Source organism: Anser cygnoides, chromosome 3 (assembly GCF_040182565.1).
Source record: "Anser cygnoides isolate HZ-2024a breed goose chromosome 3, Taihu_goose_T2T_genome, whole genome shotgun sequence".
In the NCBI taxonomy this organism is placed as follows: domain Eukaryota; kingdom Metazoa; phylum Chordata; class Aves; order Anseriformes; family Anatidae; genus Anser; species Anser cygnoides.
Window position 1 is genome coordinate 84380000 of NC_089875.1, and position 25848 is coordinate 84405847.

General features: G+C 42.1%; 2 non-coding genes across 2 annotated transcripts; both read left to right on the forward strand.

Moving 5' to 3' along the window:
* The first annotated feature begins 23094 nt into the window (after nucleotides 1–23094).
* Nucleotides 23095–23161, forward strand: LOC125184855 (small nucleolar RNA SNORD50). Its single transcript, XR_007169374.1, has one exon. It is a non-coding gene; the product is annotated as a small nucleolar RNA SNORD50 (small nucleolar RNA).
* Nucleotides 23162–25315: 2154 nt separating this feature from the next.
* On the forward strand, nucleotides 25316–25386 carry LOC125184854 (small nucleolar RNA SNORD50). Its single transcript, XR_007169373.1, has one exon. It is a non-coding gene; the product is annotated as a small nucleolar RNA SNORD50 (small nucleolar RNA).
* Nucleotides 25387–25848: the final 462 nt, after the last annotated feature.

Sequence of the window (25848 nt, forward strand, 5' to 3'; positions counted from 1 at the left end):
GCAACAACATGAGAGACAGTGTCTTGAAAGGGACGGCACATTTGTTACTGCAGAACAGTGGGCCTGCTCTGAGTCATGCAGGCTAACAAAGCAGCCAGCAGCAGTAACTCATGAGTGCTGGGCATTTCTAGACCTATACAGAAAATCTCTTTTGATGTCAGAGATAAGCCACGTTTCATGAGGGAAATCAGAAAGAACAATAACAGGTGATATTTGTTTGCAGAAATCCATCCGAAACATGCTGAAGCACTGATAACAGAATATGTTTGCAATGAGTTTCATAAACAATCTATAGAACTGCATAGGAAATGAACACATCACAGCTCATAATCCCATGCATATGCTTAATTTACACAGAATAACTGTGAATTACTAAATGTATTCTTGTCAGCTTGAATCCACGACACTCTCCCAGTAGCAAGCACACAAGTACTCTGCTACATGCTACTGTGCTATGCTGGTGCTACCAGCTGGTTTGCCCTTATTGCACATCTTCACAGTAAAGTGTGAAACGACCTTGAGACATTGAGGTTTTTTCCCTACGTCTGCATCACCTGACAGGCCCAGGTGAAGCTGGGGCACCTCCTCGCAGAGGTCCCTTCCCCTGCCTGGCTGGAGGCCCGTGGAGGTGAGCTGGGCTGGGCAGTCCTCACATTTCCAGGTCAGCTCCGCACTGATGATGCCCGGAGTGCTGCGAGCCCTCAGACATACCTTCTGCAGCAAGAACATACTATTTCTTTGTTCTCTCTGTCACCCCTACCCAGATGTGTCCAGCTGCGGGTCTGCATTTCTTTTTCTGACCCTCAGGGAGTTGTTGATAGCCATGTGGGCTCCAGTGCCAGGCCAGTGCCCCATCTCCTATCACCCCATGCCTGTCCTCCTCTGTGCTGCATCATGGTTTTCCACCTTTCAAGGCCTCTGCTATTGTACAGGGCTGTATTTCTCTGCCCTATGTCATTGTGTTAGAGCCATAAATATTTCATTCTAGATAGAATAACTGACTGTTGCACTCCCTGTAGAGAACTATGTCTGTGCCACACAAGACACACAAGAGCAAACTAAACACAGACTCATGGTCAATTAGAGAAATTGCTGTCACCGCTAAACCAAGCAAAACAAAGCTATAGGCACATCTAGAAAAGCTCAGACAGAGCAAGCCCAACAAACCACAGCCCTGTTGCCTTGCAAATTCAGTACAAAATTTATTATCTGTATTGAGAAACACAATCCTGTAAAACAAGGATTAGGCTCTGATTCCTAGAGCTATACGTATCAAATCCTGTTTTTCTCTCTTTCCTCTGGGAAAAAAAAAAGGAGAAAAAAAAAAAAAAAAAAGGTTTCCTTCCCTAGCTAAGCAGATTAAGCCACCAGCATTTAACCTCATTTCTGGGAGTGACTCGTCCTGCCCCATGTCTGCTGATATCTCACCCAGCTCATCCCGCCATTTACCAAGTGACAGGGTGGTCATGATGGGCTCACCATCCGCCTGTGTCTCCGCCTGTGTCCACACAGAGGCTTTTAGGGCAAGCCAGTGTGCCTCCACATCGAGTCAGCTCTTGAGAAGTAACATAAAAGAAGAGGATTGGTTCTCATTGAGTGTTAACCAGAACAGTTTCACTGTGATTGATGACAACTGAATTATGACATGAGAGAACTGTTAAAAATCCTTTTCTTCCTGTGCAGCTGGAATTTCAACTTGCAATTTTACCTTTAAAAAAATCATTATTATTTGAATTTACAACCAGATACGAAGGGCAGTTTTCTTTCTGGTCTCACAGCCAGTGCCCAGAAAGGTAACTGGCTCCTGCAGGACTGTTCAGAAGGCTCACCCTTGACACCTGCACATTTGCTGAGCACAAACCTGGCACGTGAGCATTTGAACTCCATACGTGAATCCTCAATGCTTTGGACAGGTTGTATGAGGTACAGAAGAGAGGCCACAACACTCCACAATTCAACTTTTGACATTTGGGATTTGAAGCCACAGGTTTTCCATTTTGATTCACATATGTGAAAAGTCATTAAAAATGTTCAGTTAAAATAGCAACAATATATGCAAACTAGTGCATGTGTTTCTGCCCTCATATGACTCACCCCTTTCCTTCCTGTAATGCCCAGTAACCTTATTTTTGCCAAAGAAGGAATTATCCATTCAGTTTAATAATTGTCACCTCTGTTGCAGCAGACCTGCTGGCTGTCTTGAAGCCTTGTCCTGAGAAAGGACCAGGAGCGATGAGTTGCAGGGAAGTCAATAAAGATGGATCGAGAGCCCTGCTGGTCAGGTTTGAAATGTAACTGAATTAATCGAGTTGATGGGAGAGTTTTATTTTATTTTTCTGCAAATGTTTTATTTTTCTGTCAGGCAAATATGCTTAACCTTTCCAGAGATATTTTAAGACTGTAATAATGATATCTATAAAAAAAGAGCAATAAACTGTAATGCATTTTAATGCATTTTAATTGTACAGTAAGCTCAATAAGTACTGCAGCTAAAATGCCTGGCATTCAAAACATAAGAAAGGACAACAGCAGTGTAGTAAAATCCCTTGGACACTAAAAATTATATTATCTGTGTCGTGGATCTATTAAAGTTTACTGGCTGAGTAATAATTGATTAAAGATTGTAGCTATAATTATTTACATCCAAAATTTTAATATTTGCTATGTCTGATAACACAGAATGACAGAAAGCCTGTTATACACATTTTGAATGCGGAATACCCCATTAAGAACTAGGAAATACTTTAATGATGAAATACAAAAATAAAAAATAAAAGAAATTGCTTAATTTGGAGTAACTGCTAAAATCTGAATTTTCTCTGAATCAAATATTCTGACTGACAGCAGAATCTTACTTAATCAAGCACCTCTCCCTTATCTGCTGAATGAGTAAAGAAAACATTTTCATAGGCAATAAAAGCAATTTAACTTCTACTTGTAGTTCTTTGTACTGCTCTGGGTGCTTGGAGAGCTGAAATTGTCTATAATCCCCATCAACAAATCTTAGTGCAGTCTATAAGGAGATCTCAGGCAACAGTTTCACCCTGCACTGCCTTCCTCATAGCGCTGGCACAGTAAGGAGAGACAGAAAGGAGCTGCCTGGGCATAGTGAATGCCAGCAACCAGCAGAGCATCTTTGTGTAGCTAAAGTGATCTGGATAGACATTATATAGCAAATACTTACGCAGCATTCATACATAATGTAGACGTACAGCTCTAGATACACATACAACATACACATACACATACAACATACATCCCAACTCAGGATATTCTATGATTCTACACAAAAAGATATATGTCTTGCAGGATATAAGTATATGACATGCATAGTGCATTGTATATAATACAGCATTAAGTATTCATTGTATTATGCCAATCAGTGTAAGGAGTTCTCTGCATCATGACCTCAATATAAAAATTCTTCGAGTGTCTACAGCATTGCTCTTGTTATCTTGTGAAGTTCTTTTCTTGTGTGAGATTGAGAATACTAAATCAGATGCAAAAACTTACAAACGTTTATTATACATTGCCCTCAAATCAATGTCACTCCCTTTCTCTACCAACTATGACACTTGGTTTTCTTTCAGACTCCTTTTTATTCCTAGAACAATGTTCCATACCAAGGCAGTCTCTGCAGGGTTCCACGGAAATGCTCAAAGCGCTTCACAAAAACAAGAGCTACATCTCTTCTCTTGGCTTCATCGGCTGACTTTGCAGCTTCACATACAAAAACTGACCAGTCACATAGCATGGTGAGGCATTGATATAAATTAATGTGAAACTTAATGCATATCATGTTTCATGTTGAATTACAGAATCACAGAATCGCCTAGGTTGGAAGACACCTCCAAGCTCACCTAGTTCAACCTCTGACCTAACACTAACAAGTCCCCCACTAAACCATATCACTAAGCTCTACATCTAAACATCTTTTAAAGACCTCCAGGGATGGTGACTCAACCACTTCCCTGGGCAGCCTATTCCAATGCCTAACTACCCTTTCAGTAAAGGAGTTTTTCCTAACATCCAACCTAAACCTCCCCTGGCGCAACTTTAGCCCATTCCCCCTCATCCTCTCACCAGGCACGTGGGAGAATAGACCAACCCCCACCTTGCTACAGCCTCCTTTAAGGTACATGTAGAGAGCAATAAGGTCGCCCCTGAGCCTCCTCTTCTCCAGGCTAAACAACCCCAGCTCCCTCAGCCGCTCCTCATAAGACTTGTTCTCCAGACCTCTCACGAGCTTTGGACATGCTCCAGGGCCTCAATGTCCTCCTTGTAGTGAGGGACCCAAAGCTGAACACAGTACTCGAGGTGCGGCCTCACCAGAGCCGAGTACAGGGGCACAATCACTTTCCTAGCCCTGCTGGCCACACTGGTTCTTATGCAAGCCAGGATGCTGTTGGCCTTCTTGGCCACCTGAGACACTGCAGGCTCATATTCAGCCGGCTATCAACCAATACTCCCAGGTCCTTCTCTGCCAGGCAGCTTTCTAACCACTCCTCTCCCATCCTGTAGCGCTGCTTGGGGTTGTTGTGCAGCGGCAGAGGAGCCCCTCCAGCTACCGGTCCCGTGGCGTCTCGCCCAGGCGCAGGGAGCGCAGCCCCTCCACAGCACAACTCCTTGATTTTCTCTAAACAACCTTAGATTTCTCAAGCACATTCCCACTCTCTCTGGCCAATTTCCACTTTCCCAGGTGATAAGTTGTTCCTCAGTTTCTTGTTGTGACCTTATCAATGGTGGAACGCAAAAAGCAATGTAACTTTCCAAGACTCGTTTTGGAGAATTAGAAAGCAGGTATTCTTTATTAACAGCGCGGGGCATGTGGGGGATAATTCTGCCGAACATGTACACCTAAGCAAGACAAGGAGTACTTATTTATGGTACAGTGATATACATATTCATGCAATTCACAAGAAAGGGCAGGATTTATGTTAATGATTTCTCAGACCTAATTGTCATACTGTCCCTCCTGCTATCACAGGCACAGTGACCTCTGGTGGTCGCACTTCGGGGGCTTTCTGATGAAGGCTCATAGTTTTCTTCATCTTGTACTTCTCGCCTCTGTGTTTTGCACATGCTCAGTCATTGTTTAACTGCTTCAGCAGTTTTGATCTTTTATAAACCAGGCTAACTTAACTAAGTTCTACTTTGGGTACCGTGTTCCTTCTTCAGCCTGGATTTTGTGGACAGCGCTGAGCCTTATCATGCGAGGCTGATACAACAATTGAGCAATTTCAGCAATCCCTTCAGGTTATTGTTACATATTCTGTGTTTTATACTCGTTGTTTCCATGTCTTCAATGCTCAGGTGTCCAGCTGCATGTCAAGGACATCCCTGGCTCCCAGGGGCAGTTCCCAGGCCACAGGCCAACCTCCTGGCAGACGTTGTTCCTGTCAGCGTGGAGCACCCATCTTATCTCAGTATTTTCTCACAAGAGTCAGGTGACTGTCAGTGCTGCCACCAGGGGCACCCCAAGACCCTTGTGGTGCCACCGCAGAGTCACTGTCACCCTACAACCTCACAAAAGGTGACTGGCCATAAGTGCCCTGAGCATCGCGCCTGCGTCCAGTCCAGCTGTTGGTACTCGAGAGCTCGAGGGTCCGTTGCTGGAAGTTGAGAGGCGGAGGTGTTGCAGGAAGCACACGCAAAGCCATACTTGTTGCACGCGAGCCATCAAGGCCCTTAGGTAATATTATCAAATATATATACATATATGTACCCCTTCTGTCCTAAGTGTAGTCTTGTGAAGTATAACCTATCATCAGCATATTTGCCATTCTAATAGCAATGTTTGTAATCCATGCTAAGAATATTTACTGCTACAGTACTATAGACAACTTGGTTGAACCTAGAAAGCTAATGTATATTTGCTGATAGAATATTTTCTTCCTGGTTCTATCTGTAGTCATCCTGCTGGTGGCACACGCGTCGAGATCCAGCCAGCGAGACGTGAAGCATCGAGGTCCTGCCAGCGACCCGCTGGTGAGGTGCTGAGGACAGCAGGCTGCTGATAAGCACCTGGCACCAAGGCAGCCTCCCACAGGGGAAGACCGTCTCTACACCAGGGCAGCTGCAGGCACTATGAACCGGCCGCAGCAGCAGCAGCCAGAGGAGGCCCCTGGGGATGAGACATGCCCCATCTGTCTGGGCCAGCTCTCCAGTGCAGCTCGTGTGAACCCCTGCAGGCACTCCTTTTGCCTGGAGTGCATCCAGCCCTGGGCTGCAGAAAGAGACACCTGCCCGCTGTGCCGTGGGCCCATCATTGCAATTGTGCGCCTGGCCCGACGACCCCGCAGAAGGATGCATCGCAACGTGGGGCTGGGGTGGCAGCAGCAGCGGCAGCAGCGGCAGAGGAGCCCCTCCAGCTATCGCTCCCGCAGCGTCTCGCCCAGGCGCAGGGAGCGCAGCCCCTCCATGGCACAACAACTCGCCCGAAGCTTTTCGTGGCACGCAGGGCAGGAGGGGCGCAGACTGCCACGGTCCCCACAGGATGACAACATCGGGGACACATCCTGGCTTCATAGGGTCCAGCAGGAGGAACCGGGGGCCGGCGACCACACAGGCCGCCAGGCCAGGCCCCAAGCCTGAGCAGGGCCTCACCTGGGGACGGGCTGGGGGTGGCAGCCACAATTACCCCAGAAATAAATTGACTTTTCCACTCTGCAAAGCCTCTGCCTGCACTTATTCCTGCGTCGGTCAGCAGGGGGGGTTGAATGCAGTGCTCTCCTAAAGGAGAGAGCTATCCTATTCTGTTCTGCCTATTCTATTCTGTTCTATGAAATAGGGAGAGAAAAAGATTTTAAATTTTTTCTTAGTTGTCCTGATTCAATGAACCAAGATGAATAAAACCCAGTAAAAATTGATTTGCTTTCCCCAAACAACAGGGCTTATGTGATTGTTATGGATGGCTGATCTTTCTGAGGTACCCATTAACGCACTGACCAAGATTGGCCATAATTGACAGAGGATTATCAGCTCCTGTTAAATTCCTGCCAATTTTCCTGTAATTTCCAGTCAAAGGGAAGAGACTACAGCAGTAATTCCCTGAAGAATATACAAGTGATAGTCAGCCTTTTCAACTTGTAATGCAGTCATCAGTCAACCAGCACAAACACACTTCCAAACCTGCCACAGCACTTTGCATCCCTCCCATAAGGCAGCAAATCCTATTTGGAATTGGGGTTGTCTGCCACGAAGGAGGGGATGTACGGGCCTTATCAACAGCTTTCCCTGGTAGCTATCCTCCTATTACAGTAGAAATAAATAGAAATAGGAAATGAATAATTACAGATAAATAATTGAAGTAAATAATTACAGTAATTTGTCATAAACAGTCAGATTCGCAATCTGTATACAATATATTTCAAACAATACTACTTTCTCCGACTTCCTCTTCATATCTAAGCTTTGCCAAACATATGATGATGCATTTATGGGAAAAAAAAAAAAAAAGAAAAAAAAAAAAAGCACTATGGGAGGCTTTCTAACATTTCAAATTGATTTCTTGTGTTTTAATAGTCACTATTGACCCTTCCTGGGGGAACAATTTCCTCATGCTGACAGAGCTAGCCTTCTATAGAGTAGCCATCCTCTTCGATATGGTTCATTAACAGAGCTAAAAGTCAGCTTTTATGTTCATCATTACAGAAATATCCATACTTGTAAATCACTTGCTATTTCAGAGGAAAAGATCATGCCTGGAAATGAAATGAGCACTTTGACCCATAAGAATCTGTCACTACTCCGTTTTGTTTCAGGCGAAATGTGTGTTTTTTAAACAGATTTCTTCGGAGAAACAACCATTATCAAGAAAAAAAAAAAGGTCAGGCTCAATAATTTTCTGCAAAGTTACATTACAAGTACTTTATCTGCTTTTAATCTTTTTACACCATACTTCACTGTCTGCTTTGTAGTGTAGTCAGGTATGAGCTTATGGATCTGGCAGGCCATAAAATAAAAAGTAGTGTCATGAAGATAAAATGCAGTTCAAGAGACCACAGCAGACTCTCACATGCATTTAATGCCAGCACACAACCACTCCCAGGAGTTCTTATTTTAGTTCTTGATACACTTCTACTCCCACATATTTTCCCCCAAAGTGCTGTCAAGCAATGTGGTGCATTAGAGGATGTTAATCCTTCTTTCCCTTGTTTTCAGCATCCCAGATTGAAAATGCTGTAAGAGACATCAGACCTCCCGGCCGAAGGGAAAGTTGCTTAAGAAATTGGTGATCAAGTTCATAATGAACAAAAGAAATAGTTTGTTCACTCCTCCTTTCTCATTAATCTTTTTTGAAGATGAAAAATGGCAATTTAGTGTTATGCCAAAAGGAAAAGTAGGGTTGGAAGTTGACAGATGAGAGAATTCATGGCTAGGGCTCTGTAGTACACGGTGGACAAGGGTGAGAGGGGTGTTGGAGGGTTGGGAGTACCAACAGTGTGAGTAGGAATGGGCTGGAGAACTCCAGGGTATAGCCCTTGTGCTCTTGAGGGGGAAGACAGCAGTGCCAAGAAGGGAAAAACAGGGGAATTTAAGTGGAACAATAAGCAAGGGTTCTGCAGTGTGGGGCTAGGAGTGCCAGTGAGGCTGGGTTAGGAAGTGCAGTGGAAGATCGCAGCACACATCAGGACATAGACTCACACATACAACTCCGTAGTCTCCCTTTCGAGGCTGCCAGGCCTTCCTCCTCCCTCCCAACTTGTTATTCCCCCACCTCACATTTTCTTTTTCATACTGGAAGCAGAGATGAAAACAGACTGCACAAGGAGGGGACTGCTAAGTGGAAAATAAAGCACACCACAAAAGTGTGATGGAAAAACACCTTGCAGAAAGAATGTGAATAGGCTAAAAGTGCAGTTAAAATTTTATTTCCCCATACAAAAGCTTTGGACTATACCAGATAACTCCCTCGGTGTGAGGAAAAAAAAAAAAAAGAAAAGGGAAAAAAAAAAAAAAGCATTTCACCCAAAATGTTAACATTTAAGCTGAGGTTATTAGCACAGTGGATTTTACCATATTAGGGTTTTCTATGCTTATATTTCCTTGACAAAAACACGATTACTTGTGTTTCTGATCTGTATTTTAAAATGTACAGGAAATTCTCTCTTACAAGCCTAGATTTTCATTTAATGTGCTGGACCCTTTAAAAAGTTGTCAAAACCTTTCTGTGTGATCAAGTGAAACTTTGATCCCAACAGCTGAGGCCCTTAGGTGAGCTTAAAATACGTTTATTTTTATATAATTGGCCAGAGCACTTAGAGCATAACACATCAGATACACGGGAGTGAGCGGGTAAGGGACATTTTGTGGAGTGAAGACATTAAAAATATGCAAGAGTTGGTAAGCATAACAATGTTAAATTTCTGTCTTCCTTTTTGTAGTTTTTCACAATGAATTTGCTCTTCAAGACGAAAGAAATAGTCTCTGTTTCCACAAGAGAATGCTCTTGGAATTCCCCAAAAATATCCTGTAGTGCCCCAGTTTTAGTGCAATGCTGGTTACCATAAAAGCAAGTGAGGGTTGTTTTACCTCACTGAGATCAAGGATGAGATTCATTTTTTTCTGCATGCATTTTATTTTGGAGAAAGGATCAAACCAAGACTATATTTGTTACATATTGCCTGTAAGTGCATGGTCTATAAATGCTTATAAAGGGATAGCATTTTTTCTGTTTTCAAAGTGAGTATTCTGCATTGTTCTACCAATAACTTCAATAACTTCCTTTTACAAATGCTGGAAGTCATTTAAAAGTGGGGTGGGAGTGCCCTCTTGTGTTTACAGTAGAATGATCTTAATGGCCGTCCCATTCACAAATCACAAAGCGTGGAAAATTTACCCAAACTAAAACTGAGTTACTGCAGACCCCAGTCTGTGGGAGCTCCAAGTGGCGGGGTGGCAGGACAGGGATACACTGAGCTGGACCTGCAGACTCCTGGGAGAAGAGACGTGTAATTTCTTAGTCTGCTGCTGCCTACAACGAGTCTCGTAGGCTGGATAAGGTCTTCTAATGCTTAGACACTCCTAATATAAAATGTATTCATTAAGCTAAAGTGATCTTGCTTTACATCTTACATGTAAGAGACAAGCCCTACAATCAAGCTGTGCCACAAACTCCCACTGCAGTCTGGAAACTACTTAAATATGCCAATAAACTGCAAGATCTTAAAGAGAAATTAAGCAAATCAATCAACATTTCCTTCAGCAAGATCCACTCCTCTCTTCACATCTACTTACGTGGAGTAAGTGCGTACTTGAGTAACCCAAATATGTCTCATTCTTCAGGAGAAAGAAAAATGAAAGAAATGTGACAAAAGAGTTGTTATAAATGCTGTGTTGGTACAATGAATTATCATCACTTCAAATAGATTACCTGTAACTTAAGATAGCATAAAACAGCACTGATGAGCTTCCTTCTTCAATATTGCTTATAAAGTTTCTGCCTCATTCTTGTAACATAGAGCGCCATCATCAAAGGATATTTTTAGTTCTAGTGGTACAACTTCCAGCACACTGTGATAGCTTCTGAAGCTATCTTTGCTTTTCCATTGCTTTAGAGGAACAGGGGATTGCTCCACAGTTCCTACTGAATTCAGCAGAAAGGCTGTACCCCACTGAGTCTATGGCTCAGTAACTGTTGTACCACCTGGCCCTTTAGCCAGTGGGTCAATAAAAAGCAGCTGTTGGACTCCTTCCCACAAGGGCACAATGTCAGGAATTGCCAGATGGGCTAAGTGGGATGTCCACAGCTAGAAGTGGCTATGTCAAGACAGGAACACTTAAGACTCCGAGAAGACCTTGGATTGTGTCTCCCATGGATGGTCTAGGAGGAGATGGAGATGAATATGAATAAACAGGTAGTCACGCCTGGTACCAAGTGTCCATGTACTGTGGTGCACAGTCCTTGACAGGGAAGGAACTTCATTACCTGACATTACCTGACAAGGAGGATGGCATTTCTCAACAAGCCTGTATGGTACTGGCCCTTTGCATCCTGGAAACAACTTTGGCGCAGGACAAACTGCAGTAGGCAGGGCCACACAATAAACCTGTGAAACATGCCAGCTCCTGCGGGAATATTCAGATGAACTATAGTGAGAATTAATGGTTTGCACTGTGCGTGCAGCTACCAGCATCACACACCAGCCTCTCCACCTACCCACCTGACCTCCCTACCATGGGCTCTGGGCTGCTCGCCTCTCCCAACACCTGGAAGTGGCCAAATCTTTTTATATCCTGTACAATACCGCAAACTTCCATCCAAGTCCCTATACATGGTGCTGCTCCAGATGAGATTATGTGTCACCTGCTCTTCCCGGGTGACCAGCACCCAGATCTGATCATTGACCACTCTGAAAACTCCCCCAGTGTTGTTGGTTGAGAAGGAACAGGGACCATCAGCAGGTCTGTCTCCCAGTCATCTGTTCCTGACTCCCGAGAGGGCATGGCTTGGGGAACCCGAAGGATGCTGGTGTGAGCACCCTCTGAACCTCTGGTCGCAGTCGCAGACTGAGAGGTACTGGGAGGGTCAAACCCACAGCATGCCCCTCAAGCTTCACACCACATCTTCTCTGCTTGGCCCTGAGCTTAGAAACTTTGCACACCGATTACCTCTGGCAGCGCAAATGCTTCTTGTCACATGAACGGTGTAAATAAACCTCCTCTGCCTATTAGCTGTGTATTCTGTAGCCAAGAAGAACATGTTCTCTGAGCTGACAAGGAGTGGCAGCCTTGTCCCATACTTAGTCTACAGAGCGTATGTAAAACTGAGGGCCAGAAAGAGGATGGCCTGCCTTTTTTCTACTGTTGAGGGGGCAAGAGAGAGTAGGGAACTTCTGAAATGCCCAGGACTTTTCTCCTGTTGCCCAGAGAGACTGGGTGACCTCCTCTGAGCCCCGGGGGTTATCCAGCAGAGCACAACCAGGCCAAGCAGGTTAGAGGGGCAGCAGTGCCTTCAGCAGGAGGGCCCTTGTCTGAGTACTTTCAGCAGAATAGAAGGACTCGGCCCCCATCAGTGCCAGGAGCCCAGCTACCAGCTCCAGTCACAAGGGAGTCCTGACAGTACGAAACTGCAGTGCCGCGAGTTCCCTTCTAGGACATCAGCAACACATTAGTTTAAATTTTCTTCAAGTTTACAAATTATCTACAAGGTTCTAATGGCTGATTTGTTGTTCTGTTTGGTTTTAAGGAATATTGTCACTGTTGGGGAACGACGCAGCCTCCCACCTCCAACAACCGGACAGACTGATCTTGCAAACCCTAGGGAAGAATATCACAATTTTCTTGAAGTAGGGCCAGGCATAAGCTATGCCGGTCTGAATATCTACTAACCTTATAATTTAAATACATTAAGATACATATGATTTCTTTCTTGCAGTACAAGAGCAAATAGTAGAATAGCATACAGTAGAAGAACTGTCTTCTTAAACTCCAAACATTTATTTTAATTCTTACATTCAGGCATGGTTGAATAGGTGCTACCCTGTGTTTTGGAGAGATTGAAGGTGAGGTTTCACATCATATTTAAAGCTGCCTATGTATTTGCTGCTATCAAGGGAGATCATTCTGCTTAAATCTTCCCCCGCCAAGGGTGTGTGCTCCCACCACTTCCCTTCTGTTAAATCTAGTGGTTAGACGGTCACAGTATGAGTCAGTACAGGTGGCTGGTGTGTTAGAAAACTAAAGCTGAAAAAAAAATTAAAAAGTTTTCTATTATAACAAGTAGTTGCTTGTAGCAACATGATGATTAGCCTGTGGTGGTGACAGGGAAGGAGGAAAGAACAAGGTCACCTCTTTCAGCAGCATCATATAAGGTCTCCTCATCTGTAAAATTAAAGCACACCTATAAGAAGTGCTGCTTGATGCCTCCCTGTACGTGAAGAATTGAGTCACTAAGCGCAAAATACACTCACAAAGCCCGCCAATGTGCTACCCCGTCCTGGAGAGCTTTCTATTTTTAACAGCAAGACAACATGGAAACATAATTTTACCATAAAAAAGATCTGAGGAATACCTGTGTGTACATAAGTTTCATACAAGGAAAGATTTATGCACTATCGTAAGTGAAGCCTTAACGTGAAATTAAATGTACTAAAATTAATACATTAGCACTGCAGATAATGCTGTTAATTTTCTGTACTTGATTTAGAATATCCTGAGTTGGAAGGGACCTACAAGGATCATCGAGTTCAGCTCCACACAGGACCACCCAAAAATCAGACCACGTGTCTGAGAGCACTGTCCAAACCCATCTTGAACTCCATCAGGCTCAGTGCTGTGGCCCTGCCCTGGGGAGCCTGTCCCAGTGCCCGAGCACCCTCTGGGTGCAGAACCTTTCCCTAACACCCAGCCTGACCGTTCCCCATCGCAGCTTTACATTTCCTACATCTTTATTATTTTTTAAATTTTATTTGTGTTTTAATATACATGCTATGAGTAAAATAATATGTATGCACATTTTACTTTGTTACTTTATCAGATGAAACATTCCAGACGATTAAAGAAGTTTCCAAGAAATTTCCACTTCAAAGAGAGTGCCTATTTCTTACCCAGAGATCTGTACTTATCATATCCAGATTCAACTCCAGATGCTGGAATGCAGTTTTACAACCTTTACTTTGCTGCAATAGTTCACATGATACGTAGTTTGAGAAATGGCAAAGTTGAATATGTGTTGTTTTTCCTGATTTTGTACACCGTCATTATAGGATATTTTAATTGTAAGCAAGACTTTGAAAGGTGGCAAACTTAAAAACAGTTTTGATTAAAAAAAAAAAAAATCAACTCAGCAGGCTTGTCTTCTCAGAGATAGCTTCTTGTTCAGAAATGTGAAGATATATTTACTGTTTAAAAGTAAGCTTGACTTTCAATTTGTCAAGGCTGTATGATAGAAAAGATTTTTTCCCCTATTTACTGTTAACGAATGAAGTGACTGCAAATATTAATTAATAGTTGGGTCCTAGAACTATGAGAAGAATATTAGATAGCAGGTTGCTTTCCCTTTTTCTTTTCTGCAGTATTTCCACTTCAGTGCTTTCCTCTCATCTATTTGTCTCATCTCTTAAGGGGGACCAAAAACCAATAAGATAAGGAGCAGCAGCTATACAGCAGTTAAATGAAGCACATTATCTTTTGGTAATATGCAGTTTATGCAGAATTACATGAAGAGAGATTTGAACAGTGAGAGAAAGATGATGTTCCCAAGCAGTAACACAGACTCAGACTCAAATTTCCCTAAAGTATTTTTGGGCATAATGAAATGTTTTTGTAGCTCAAGATAATGAATGCTTCTGTTAAACAACAAGGCAGTTACAATCATTATTCCTGGAGACAGCACATAGTCTTATCTTGGCAAACAGAGAAAAAAAAAAGGCTAATTAAAATTATTAGTATTAATTAGTCTGGCTCTCTTAATGCACCAACTTTATTGCTTCTTTTAAGTAACTACCTGTGTAAGGGGGGTTGTTGTTGCTGTTGTTGTATAAATCTTAGTTATGCTTTACTGTTAATTTTAACCACGTAAAAACTGATTAGATTATGAGAATAAAACAAATGTGTCTGTATGAGCAATCGTTGTACATTTAGAATCTTTTTATCTTTTAATATCTTTTTATATTTAGAATCTTTTTAGAATCTTTGCAGAAGCAACAAAAAATAAATATCTACCACAGCTGTACTCAAATCCAGAAAGGGGAGCTGCCTAAAAATGAAGATGCTTGTTAAAAACAAAACTAAAAGGCACATCTATGAACATTAGATCCTCATAAATGATATGAGGACAAACTGAGAACACTATCTTGAAAGCAGAAAATCACCAGTAAGAAAGACTTGAAAAAGGCTGCAAGGAAGCCCACATAAATACATGCCATTATAAAGGCCTAGCAAAACTAAATGACATATCCCTTTTCAAATTCAGGAGGCACAGAAAGCCTGTTCAGAGAATATTAGGCCAGGCAATTGCATCATTTTTTTTTGTTTCTGTGTTCAGTATTGAAGATCTGGGGGAGTTTCTCACACCCCATCACTTAGGAGGCATTCACCATAGAAGTTACTTCAAACTTTTAGAAGGCATTGCAGTTTCAACAGGATCGGATGGTGTTGTAGAGGAACCCAGATGACACATTTGAACTGCTAATTGTGGTGTGTCCCCTCACCTAAAATTGCTTCATTACTAAAGATCCCACAGGTATGACAGACAGCTCTGTGGAAATGTCAGCTCCATTCACGGTAATAGCCAAAAAACCTGAAACCCCAAGTTTAGTAACTGCTAGGGAACAAGGAATAAAGTAGAGAACATCACCGTGCCACTGTGTAACCTCATGTTGTGCTTGCTTTTTGAATGCACTTTGGGACCTCGATCTCAAACAGAAATGAGGAATTTAGAAAAGAGCAATGAGAATAAGGTTCAAGGTAGGAATTGATTCCTGTATAAGGAATGATAAAGCAAATGAGGTTTCTTCAGCCTGGAGAAGAGTGTGTTCTTGTGTGTGTGTGTGTTTATGGGGGGGTGGTGGTGTTCTTACAGTGTTTTATAAAATCAGTAATAAAAGAGGATGGTGGATGCACAGGGATAAATTGTCCGGGGCTGCTTCTAAAACTGTGCCATCTGCTAACAGACTGCAGGTACAGAGCAAACTACAGGAGGTGCATTTTCCCATAACACTACTTAAGCTGTGGTACTCCTTGCCATTGATATTGTGGATGCTAAAATTTTATAAAAACGCCAGGGAAGGCTTGACAAGTTTATGGATGGTAAATTAATTGAGGATTGTTAGATTCGCACGCACACAAAGAAAATAACCCCCCTCTAGGAGGAGCCTGGGTTTGATTTTCCTAGAAGCTGGGCAAACATTCAGGGTAGGAGCCCTACGTGCTTGTTCTGTCCCTATCCCCCTCCCTAGGTATTTACTTTTGGCTACATTCAGGGACAGGATACTGGGGGGGTGGACCTCTGGCCTGACCCTGTACAGCTGTTCTAATGTCTTTATGATCTCAGCTATCATAAACAAAATATGCTTGACTTTCTGTGACAGTAAGGTGACTAAAAAATCAGAGAGAGATAGCTGAGAAGTTTAAATAAACAATTCTGCTCTCTGTAAAATACTAAAATGAGGCCAAAATCAAAAGCCAAATGAATTGTTTCACAACTCATGCATTTTATGATGCATAAGGCGAAATAAGGCAAAGTCAGCTCAGGATTTCACAATGAGTACTGTCTGTTCTGAGAAGAAATTAAAGCTGCACACAATAGACTTCCTGCTGGGAAGGTGAGAGGGGAGGGGAAATCAGTATCTCAAAGGATGCACTGGTAACAACCTCAAACTAAACCAAGAGACGTGAGTCATCAAAGCTGCAATGCCATTGGAGAAAATCCAGGAAGACAGATTTAAAATAGGAACAGGAGGGAAGTTGGGGGAGGAAGAAATAAAGAGAAAGAACAAGTAGAAAAAGAAATCACTTAAAGTAAGAATAAGATAACTTGGAGAGAGCTACCTGGAGCTGAAAAGCCCTAGCAGTAACCTGACTACCAGACTTTCAGGCAGGTATAAATTTGTGTGAGCCATAATCCATTATGCCACCAGTATCTTATATCCAGCACTCGCTTCTTCCAGTGCTGGCACTGCGCATAAAGGCACAGGTGTGTGGTGAGCTAAACTAGGAAGCGATTCATCTATAAATGAAGCCTTGATGGCAACCACAGTTATGGCTTAGACTAGCCTTTGGATCTCTGAGTAGTTTAAGGATCAGGTGCTGCTCTACAGGTTGCACGTGCATCCAGAAATCTGGGATATAAAGGTGTAGAAGCCTGATGGAGGGGAAAGAAAAGCTGCCAGAAGGAACATTATTTTAAAATATAATCTGGAATTATATGGTTTAATTTTCTTTTGGTTAACTTTTTTTTTTTTTTTTAGCCTTGTAATTGTAATTATTGCCTAACTCCAATAAACTGTACTTCACTTGATCCACAAACTTTTCCAGTGTTAGTAAACTTAGGTGAAGCTGAGAAATATGACACGTATTTCTTTGGGGATAAGAAGTTTGCAAAAAATGTGCATTCAGGCATTGCTAGTAAGCCTATACCCTACGATCTAACAGAGATAAAGAGTTTCTTCTGCCAAATTACAGAAGCTAGTGTGGGGTAGCATTGCGAGACACATGGTTCCCTTCAGAAAATGCATTCCCATGTTTCTTCTGCAAAACTCACCATACAAAGCAGTATCCTATAACCCTGGACAGGCCCTCTGTCATCTCATTATTTATAGAGCATTGTTATTATCAAACTAAAATAGTACTCATTCGTGTTTTAAGTAACATACTTCAGGCTTAAATTATGAATCTATTTTTCACCCGAAAAGAAATTACTTTCCTCAAGAGAATAACATATGTAAAAACTCTCCACAGAGTTCTGTAGAGAAGATGTCGTTATTTAGTACTTACAAAAGGGCTGGTAAGGAGCCACCTTCATTCTTTAAGGATAAGCCAGTTGCGATTAACTGCTGTGATTATTTTGCTTATCTTTAACCCTGATGTCACTAAGGGAAGATGTTTTAACATTTTCAGTGCCATGTGGCAAACATCTCTAGGTGACCCTGCTCGGCAGGGGGGCTGGACTAGACGATCTTCAGCAGTCCCTTCCAACCTTGGCCATTCTGTGATTTTTGGGGCCTTCTGAACAGCCCACGTGGATGGATACAATGGCACAAGCTGCTTGCCTGTGCACCAGTTCAGCTGCAGAGTCTACCTGAAGCACTAGCAACTCTTTCACGATGCTTACAGCTTCACAAGTGGGAGGTACTCAGTAGGCACTCGGAGAAGAAGGCAGCATGTAGATCTTTTTCCTCATGTTTCATTTTACACCAGAAAAGGTGGTAGGCCAGCTGCAGCTTGCAGTCTGCCACGTGGGTCACCCTGCTTGCAGTCAAGAGGAAGGTTTTAGGTGAAACGGGTCATGGAAGAATGAAAGGAGAGAGAAAATGATTGTCATCTGCTGTGGGTTGCAGAAGAAACTTTTTTTTTTTTTGTCAACTATTTAGTCTTCCTAATAGTATTCATCTTAATAATTTTAAAAATATAACTGACAGGTATTTTACCACTTTAAAACTCACTTTTCTAGACATCCCTTACCAGCTTCCAGTGGTCAAACTCTTCTATTGAGAGTTCACCTGTATTTGTGGACTACCAATTTTTTGTCATGTTCTTGACAACTTGTTGCCAAAATACCAAACAACTTTTTGAGCTTTGCTTCCCCTGTCCTTGTTTTTCCTAATTTCCTATACTAAGGTAATTGATATATAAATCCTCTCAATAAAAAGATAGAAAAAAAAAAAGTTATTTACAAACGATTATGGAGAACACCATAAATACTATTAGAATTTGGGATGTGGTTTCAGAACAGTTGTAACATCATTTAGGCTGCCATTTTTGCCCACCGTAGCCCAGATATTTGCTGCCAACCCTTTCACTAGCGCGTCCACAGCAGCAGAGGAGGCTGACTCAGCTGAGCACGAACCATTTTCTGTCTGAGATGTATCTGCACGACTTCCAGTGGCTGAAATTGCATCGGGATTGGGGCAGGCCCACTCTTAGGTTCGCTATGGAGCAGCATCCTTGGACTCCGGAGCGAAAACCACATAAAGAAGCAGCAGTCATGCCAGAAAACTTCCCGTCTGTTGTGGGCAGGAGGAGATTGTTCGGCCGTGATGAGCTGGAATGCTCCATGTGGGTAAAGCAGCGCATGCCATTTCCAAAAAGGGAAAGGGTGTGCGTGCGGTAAGGTTTCAAAAAGATCTAATTAGAGACGAAGGAAAGCCGAAGCATTTAGGAAGAGCTGTAGAATAGAAAGTTAGCTAGCTGGAGCCCTAGGAAACGTTAACAGACAAAAACAAGAGTTCAGCCAAGAACGTTTATTGCGAGTTCAGGAGGTGGAGCTGCATTGTTTCTGCCTTTATTAGATGTACGTTTCACACAAAACCCGTGAGAGTACCTGGCTACACCACCAGCCTCCCAGCTCTCCCCTTCAGGCCACCCCCCCGCCGCCTCCCCCCCGCCTCCCCTCAGCGGCCCAGCCCGCCACGGGAACGCCCGGCCCTGAGGCTTGCCAACCGCCGCCGGCCCCGCCGCGCGCGCGCACGCGTCCGGCGGTCAACGCGCGCCCCCGCGCCGTCCCCGCGCAGCCCCGCCCCTCAGCCGGCGGCGGGGAGGGGGCGTGGCCAGCCTCGTTCCCGCCCCGCCGCCCGCGTATAAAAGCGGCGCGCGCCACCCGCGCCCGCTCTTTTCCTGCGGAGCGACGGAGGTGGAAGGTAGGGGGGCGCTGGCGGGTGCGGGGATGGCGGCCGGGTTTCCCCGTTCGTGCTCGGTTCCCTGGGGTCTCGCTCCGCCGTGGGGCCGCGACCGGCAGCGAGGCCCGCTCCGTGGCGCCAGGGCGCCGCGGGGTGAAGCGCTGCGCCGCTGGCGGAGGGGCGGACTACAGGTCCCGGCGTGCCCCGCGCGGCCGCGGGGAGGGAGGCGGGAGCGCGACGGAGCGAGCTGCGTGCGGCGGGAGGCGCGGGGCATGCCGGGACTTGTAGTCCGCGCGGGCGGCGGCCGCGTGTGCGGCGGGGGCCATCTTGCTGTGGGGCCGGCCGGGCTCTGCCCGTGGTGCGGAGCCGGAGGGGCGGGTGGCGCCTGCCTGCTAGAGAGAGAGAGCCGGGCTGGAAACGCTCTGTGAGCAGATCTGTTAACCCTTTGATCGGTGGCCTCTGTCTGGTCAGGGCTCTGCAGAGGCTGATGAGCAAGGGCTGCGCCACACAAATTGATAGGGGTGAGAGCAGCCCCTTCCTAGGTCGACACAGCCTTCTGCTACACAGCTGTTGAAATTGGCAGTTCTAATGCTGATAAATGACTTTGCAGAAATGCAACAATGGGAGAGAGGTGTTTTAATAAGGGTTAAGGGTTGCTTAAAGAAGGTAGTGGCCTTAAAGTGCCGTAGGGTTGGTGCCCACCTTTGGGTCATGCCAGTATTTGTGGCAGAGGACTCAGCATCAGAGAGTTGCCTTATAACAAGTTACAGAAATAGTTACTGTGAAATCCACGAATACTGCCATAAATCCTTAATTTTTTTAATGTAAACAATCAGATTAATATCTTAACTATTGATTCTTGCTTTTCTTTCTAGGTAATGAGAAGAAAATAAAAGGGCTTTATTGAAATCATAAAAAAATAAAGGCTTAAGGTGATAACAAAAGGCTACGTTTTATAGCTAGATGACTAGATAAGTTCCTTATGACTTAGGCAACATTCTGTTTGATTCATGTAACCCCTGATCAGCTAAGCATTGTGACAATGGAAACTTTGCCAAACCACAAGTAAATGTCCTCAAGTAGTTTACAACCAATTAAGGAAAAGCAGGCTTCTCAATGGATGAGTATGCTTTTGTTCATTAGTGTGCATGTGAGGAGGAGAAATCCCCCATGCACCTGGTGCTGCAAGAATGTCGGCTTCTTCCTAACTTGCTCTTGCTGGGGAGTACTGTTCCCAAGTTCGGTGACAAAGGTGCCTTTTTCCTTCTTGGAATGCCAGTGTAATTGAGCAGTAGTCCTTCTGGAAGAGCAGGCAATGCAATAAAAAGCAGCTAGGATTCTAGGCTGTTATCTGCGAGCAGAGATTAGGAGGTGGTTGTGTTCATGTAAAAACCTGTCAGCTTCATTCATTCCGTGTTGAATTAGTTTGTCTAGTGATAGCCCCAGTCCGACACTTATTAGATTACTGAACAGTAAAGTTCTTGTGTCTTTACAAGCTGTTAGTAAGCCTTGATTATTGGGTACAATAATGTACTGTACTTAAGGGTTTTATGGCTTAAATTGTTTTGGTGATATGAAATAAAAGAAAGCTTAGTAATCTCTTAGCAGTGTTGCATTTATTTCATTTACACGGTGTAGTAATAGATGTTTTAGTTAGAAGCTAAGTGTTTTAAGGGTTATAAATGACAAAACAAATGCTTTACTTTGTCTTGTGTTTCTTTTGCTGGGTGAGTTGATTTAAATACTTGATATGTAGTTAAAATTGAATTACCTGTTTAAAAATTGAAATTGTTGTTTCTGCACAAAGGATTTAAATCTTGAACTAACAAATTTTCATTAATATTTTCTCCAGAAGATTTTTAATAGTGGGTAGATGCAGTTATTTTTACAACGCCTTTAATAAGGGATTTCAAGCAGATATAACTTGTCATTCCTTTGTTCCTAAAAAATGGCTGTTTCCTGCTGGTTTAAAAAAAAAACTAAGACTGAATTGTTTAACATTTCATTACTTCTGAGACTTTCTAGGTCTCAAAATGTGTATGATTTAATGGCCTGGTACTAAGTATTTGCTTATTTCAAGTATTAAGTTTGTTTACTGTTTGTTTTTCAGGTATGAAGTGGAAGTTTTCAATGATGACCAATATATTGTACAGAAGCAGTAAGGTAATGGATTTATTTTGTTGCTCTAGAAGTAACCTTATTTCCACTGCTGATCAAAATAATAAATGCTTCAATTTCTCACTGTTATTCCCTATTTTTTGTTTGAAAGTACAGAATTTGTAAAGGGTAAGAGATGGCACTTCGTATGACTATCAAGTGGGACAAAATGGGAAAATGGTTTAAACTGAGTAATTCATGTGTTTTTGTTTTACTCAGGCTAGTGCTTAGGCCAGGTGTTCTTAGCATCATTTTGTTTGTTGTATCAGTTGAATAAGCTTGAAGACCTACATGATAAATCAGTTGGTTAACTTGTGCTAAACTGTACTGATTACAGAGAATGGTACAAGTTAGCTGTTTAGCATTGGGCTTGCTTTGGAGCTAATGTGTATCCACATGGCCGTCTTTGAATGTAGTTAGTGATGTTACTACCCTGCAAAGTGGACAAAGTAGAATAGTTCAGTTGGGAGAAACCCACAAAGATCGTAGTTCAAACACTTAAGTACAGCATTGTGAATAAGCGTATCGTAGACAAATACTTCAAAGCAGAAGTTTAAATGACTTGGTTCTTAGGGCACTAATAGTTGCAAAAAGGGTCCAAAATCAATTCAGGTCAACTTTTTCTAGCATGTACAGAATCTCTAGTGGTTTTAAAGACTTATAGCCTAATACTGACTTTGTATGAAAAAGGAAATTCTTGGTGCGTGTTTATCACTTCTGGCTTAGTAATGCTGTAAGAGATGTTTTCTGCTTAAACTAATTTCAGCTTCATTTCAATTCTAGCCCTTCATGGAAGCACCATCAGAGCTAGAAGAATATATGGTACACACAAGTGGATTTTCTTGAAAGCTATCTTTTGAATAATTTGTGGGGATACGTTAATATGGTAAGTGGTGTAACAACATAAATGTGTGATCAAATTAGTAGGATTGTCATTAGCTTTGGAATTGAATTATTGATGTATTTCAGGCATGTTATTTGATATGATTTGTTCTGAAATGTGTAGACTGGGAAGGCAGGTGAATAGTTTGTCATTTCAAGCAGCTCTTGAAGGAACTGCTAAAATATCTGAATATACATACTAAATTTGACAAATATCACCTCAAAGTGACTTATTTGTCAGTGTGGACTTTATTGGAAATTTAACATACGTGTTTAGGTGAAGGAAAGGGTAACGCCTGGAGATTACTTCTTGTTCTGACTTCTTGGAAATGCAAAGAAATAGTATCAGGGTCTGTATTCAGTTTAACTTAGTTGACTCAAACGTGTGCAACTGGTGTCTGTGTCTGGAAAGTGAAAACTCTGTGAGGAAAGGTGATCCACAAGGCTAAAACTTGGTCATTCCTAATGGGCTGTATTACATTGCTGAGTGAATGTGTTATAACTGATTGTTCTATTCCTTTCTAGAATGACATACGAGCAGTTTTGAATGGGAAAATTCATTATGATAGATTTCCTTGTGACAGCAGGATTTCCTGGTACAACAGATAGAGGTAATGTTTATTGCTGAAATGCCAGAACTGTTTGTTAATTGTAATGTATTCCCTTTCCAGTGCATCTGTGTATGAAAGACAAAGCTTATTTTGTGGGATATATAAATTTATTACTCTTGTTGTGGCTCTGATATTAGAGAACTATTCTAATTATAAAAGTGGTGGATTGTGATGAAACTGCCAAACCTGATTTGTTGATGAAAAACTTCATACGGATCTGGTTTCTGAGATGAAACCACTTTTCTTTCAAAAGTTATTTGATCTTTCAGTCGCTCTCCCAGGTAGTGTTACCTATATGGTTGCCCCCACATACAAGCTAGATGTTGTGAATGTACACTAAAGGACTTTAGTGTACTATTAAAACTCAGCTCATGTCCATGTTGATGTGGGCATGTGCTGTTGCCCAGCAAATAGTAGCACCTTGGAAGAGCAGAAAGGGAAGTTTTAGATCCCTGTTTTTTCAGATATCCAGTATTAGAGCTGATAAATAACAAACATTTGCCAGGTATTAAAAATGCTGTAAGAACTAAACTAATTCAGAAAGACTAGTCTAAACTTATACTTGGAGCAGGGAAGAAATATGTAGGTGAACATTTAAGGTTCCTCAGATGTATTGGGAGCTGTTTCCCTAAACTTCATTTTTACACAGGTATCTGAACTTAATCCCTTTCAATTAAACGCACTTAAATTGCACTTGGAATCTGAACTTGTGGATCTTTCATTTACAAAGTTAAAAATCTTAGTGTGAGTACAGGTTCTAATCTTGATGTCTCACTATGCATCCATAATTTTATTCCCTTCCTAAAAAAAGGTATTTAAAGATCTTGCCTAACTACCAGCAGCTTGCTTTGAAGAGCGTTCATTTTGAAGAACAGGCTTTGTCCCAGTGTGCAAAGTCAAAACGTGGGAGTGAAACTTTTTGTGTTGTAATGCTATGTGTAAAATGATGAATTGTTTAGACAGGCAGCATTACAAGTAGGAAGTGGAATTGCTGTGACATGGCTGATCTAGAGAAGTTTGAAGTAGCAAGCCTTGTTAGTAAAACTAACTGGTGCAATTTGTCTTTGCAGAGATGCTTGAAGGCTGCTGCTGGAAGGTATGAATTCCAATAAATGGTATGATTATATTAAAAAGGTCGTTCTGTTGGAGTAATGCCCAAAACCATTGGTATGTTTCTTCAGTGAAGAACCTATCTTAAACCTGATTGCTTGATGAAAAACACATCTCTGATTTGAGATTAGCCTACTATAATTCCTGAACAAGTAAAATATTGATGATAGACTTCATGGTTCTTGCATACCTTAAACTCAGCAAATTTGTTTTAAATGTCTAATGGCTGTTTCTAAATGACTGCTCTTAAAACTGCATTGTCATGTCAAGCCCATCTAAAAGTACAAGGTGACATTAAAAAATTCTATTTAAAATGGCATATTTAAAACATGGTGGGGTTTGTGTAAATGTGTATCATGGGAAACAGTGAAATGTTTCATAATCTATCTTGGTTTTAAACTTAAGTTCTATCAGTTATGGTTAAAAATGAGATGCTCAATTTTCCTGTTGATTGCAGGAGAATCCTGTGTGGAAGAATGTTGTCTGGATGTAATTTCTTACGTAAAGCTTGCTTGTTGATAGACTTTTAGCTTTTTCTGGAGTTTTTAATGTTTTGTTACAAGCTGAGAACCAGGTATTAGCTAATTCAGAAATGAAGCCTTTGAGTTTTGGTATAGGGAGACTTAGACTTGACTGGTTAGTTGCCTTTCACAGTTTACAGCCAACTTAAGCAGTAGCCAGGCAAGAGATGCAAGAAGACTTCCTGTGGTATGAGAACACTTCTAGATTGTTTTATGGAACTTGTGGAGTACTGATTCTAATCCGGTACGTGTTTAATGATGCAGTTTGGTCTGTGAGATTCTATATAGATAGGAAGTTTTGTTTGGAGTGATAGAAGAAAATCTCTAAACTAATATATTTCTCTTTTCAGGCATGGAAGTGGCTCAAACCATAAGAACAAATGCTTTTAGTTTGTTCAGGTATGTAATTAAAAATCTTCCAAGCATTTTATCATTAGGTCTGAAGTAATTCCAGGTTAGGAATTGTTAGTACTATGACAGCTGCTGATACACTTACTACAGTAATTAATACAGTAGGTCAGTATAGTTACTTATTCTGTACATGTACTGAATTTAAGACCACTTGTTTCCCCAAGGCACTGTGGGCCAGTAGCTGTGCCTTACTGTGGCTAACCTTTAAATCTACATGAGAAGTTCTAAATGCTTGCTTTATTTAAATATGTCAAAAGACTGTCTGATTTTTGTATTTCAATCAGAAATGCTATAAAAGTACATCTTGTGTTAGATTTACATTTGCCATACTGTTACTGCATCTCATCTGTGATGATCCTATCCCGAACCTGAATTTCTTGTTGAAAACCCTAATCCGGATCCGGCATCTGAGATGAGACCAAAAGACTTAATTTAAACTTCCTGAGAAGTATTACTGCAATGGGGTTTTAGGTGCTTTTGAAAAAAAAAAAATACAAAGTGTGTGCTTATTTGCAAGTTGAAATTTCTCTATCAAATGAACCATTTTATTTAGACCTTGTTCTCCTTTTTCCAGTGATGAGTTGGAACATTTTTGTCAGTGCTGCCTGACAAATGTGGATGATCTGTAACTGGAAGAAAGTGTAATGTCTGAAGAGCTTTTCTCGCCTGGAGTGGGACCATGCTTTTTAAAATCCTACTGAGACAGTTGTTGCAATTGTTTAGCGGATACTGTTTTCAAAAACTGCATGTGAACCAAAATCACTGTCTGCATATTTAAAAAGCCTTTCCCTAAATAACAAGCTGCCAACTGTAGGAAGGATAATACTAGTATCAGAGAAATGAGTGGTGAGCTTTATTATGTGGAAAAGAAACCCT